The sequence below is a fragment of the Eutrigla gurnardus genome, assembly GCF_963514095.1.
Source record: "Eutrigla gurnardus genome assembly, chromosome: 16".
Lineage (NCBI taxonomy): Eukaryota > Metazoa > Chordata > Actinopteri > Perciformes > Triglidae > Eutrigla > Eutrigla gurnardus.
This window is the reverse complement of record NC_139927.1, coordinates 3384342-3386637: the sequence shown is the minus strand read 5'-3', so window position 1 is coordinate 3386637 and position 2296 is coordinate 3384342. Positions and strand designations below refer to the sequence as shown.

Below are 2296 nucleotides of genomic sequence, written 5' to 3'. Positions count from 1 at the left end.
TACCCTGGGAAGTCACATGACATAACCGAACTTGGTTTGAACTGAAGACGCGGCGGTTTCCCTCTTCTCATCCCGGCTGAATGGAGAAGGTGAGCAGCATGGATAACTCTGTTTGCAGCACTTACACCCATGTTATTTAATATGATGATAATATTTACTTTCACATGAACGTTATTCGCATGACACAGTTCATATTTTGTTAGCAAGTGCCCGAAATTGTTGAACGTTATCTCACAGCATTTGCTAACAGCAGTAGTAATAATACTAGCTAGCAAACAGCTGCTAGCACGATTAGCAACGATTTGCTACGTGAGATAAGAACAATAAGACGAGAGAGAAATAAGAAGGAAAACGAACGGGAAAGGAAGTGAAGAAGTTCGTGTTTAATGTCGCTACGTGTACATTTCAATGTGTTATATGGTTAGACCATGTAGCCCAGGTTTGATTTGAAGCCGAACTGGTCAGTAGCGGGCCGTTGTTTCCACTCGGATGTCTTTTCGTTCCGGACCGTTACCGGTACTGTTGTCGTCATGTTCGCTCGCGGGGCTGGTCTGCTCTGGGTGAGCGCGTGCGGCGGTACGTGGAAGTGTTTTGCTGCATATTAGCGTAACGTCGCCGTCACTATTCTCCTCTCATGAGTGGTCTTTCCGCACCGAGACAGTGGGTTACCCGTGTTAGCCGAAGCTAACAATACACCCGCATCCTCCAGTTCAGCTTCATATCAAACCGGGGCAACATGGCCGAACATAACGCACTGTAGAGTACACGTAGCGACATTAAGCACGAACTTTTTCACTTACTTTCCCGTTCGTTTTTTACTCCAGAGCAAAAGTGGTTTTGCCGAACGGTAGCCGATCTAAGCAGGCTAATGACTAGCTAGTCTATGGGGCATGTAGCGGCTCCCTGCATCGTTAGAGATATTCCACATTTCAGCTAGGGATAATATTGCAGTACAAAGGTGATGTAACTCCAAAAATGTCCATTACGTTTTATGTTTTTTTACAACATACTCATGATCATAATCTGCATTCAAACTGAAATTCATATTGTTGGTTGCCTTTGTGTAATTTCTCCTTTTTCTTTTTTTCTAGGTCATCAGATGGCCAGGCTAACCATCCTGTTCAGTGTCAGGCTAAGAGTGAGGAGAAATAGATCAGGTAGGTGACGAGTTAAAATGCACCACAATGTTCCACTGTAAATTGGTTGGATGTGAGCATGTGTATGAGAATGTGTATAACTTTGTTCAGCACACAAAACAGCATACTAATGCCCCCTATTATTACTACCAGTGTGGGGTGCCTGACTGCTACAGAAAACACACAGGACTGCAAATTCATATGTTTAGGCAGCATAGGTCCTACCTGCAGGCTGCTGGGCCTGTACCACCAGCTCTACCAACCTGACCCATCAGCTCTACCAGCTGACCCATCAGCTCTACCACCTGACCCACCAGCTCTACCAGCTGACCCATCAGCTCTACCACCTGACCCACCAGCTCTACCAGCTGACCCATCAGCTCTACCAACCTGACCCACCAGCTCTACCAGCTGACCCATCAGCTCTACCACCTGACCCACCAGCTCTACCAGCTGACCCATCAGCTCTACCAACCTGACCCATCAGCTCTACCAGCTGACCCATCAGCTCTACCAACCTGACCCACCAGCTCTACCACCTGACCCACCAGCTCTACCAGCTGACCCATCAGCTCTACCACCTGACGCATCCTTAAAAATGTAAAGATTTTTTATTCAAATATTTAAAATGTATAATGAGTGGTTACATTAGACGCCATTTCTTACCTTTTATGATTTACTACCTCTGACCAATGAACAATATTTATCCTTTAATGTTAAATCCATGCTATTGTGTGTTACTATGTTACAGCCATGTGCCACTGCTGTGGACATTAGTACTCCAGCACGCCCCAGCACCTCCTGCTTGATCATTCAAGGTAATGTTACTTGGATCTAGTATCGACATTTCTAACTCAGTATTTTGTTTTGATTCTAGAAATCTACATCACCACAATAAATAATAATAATAATGATAACAAATTACATTTGTATAGCCCTTTGTATCTGAAGCAGATCTCAAAGTGCTCATAACACATGATGTTATTCATTTTCAGGTGACATGATGAAGCCCTCTGGATGGCTGATATCCATCGAGGGACACGTCGTGATGGGCCCACACCCTTTGTTTTTACACGGAGTAGCTGCTTTCTTCAGCAGCTATTAAGTTTTCAACCTCGAGTATCCTGCCGCTGGATCGGCGACGCTGGATTCAAAGGTAT

The 2296-nt window shown here is 44.9% G+C and overlaps 1 long non-coding RNA gene across 1 annotated transcript; it reads left to right on the top strand.

The window, feature by feature from the left end:
• On the top strand, window positions 1-1590 carry LOC311027036. Its single transcript, XR_014598556.1, has 3 exons — window positions 1-89; window positions 1100-1157; window positions 1290-1590. It is a non-coding gene; the product is annotated as an uncharacterized lncRNA (long non-coding RNA).
• Window positions 1591-2296: the final 706 nt, after the last annotated feature.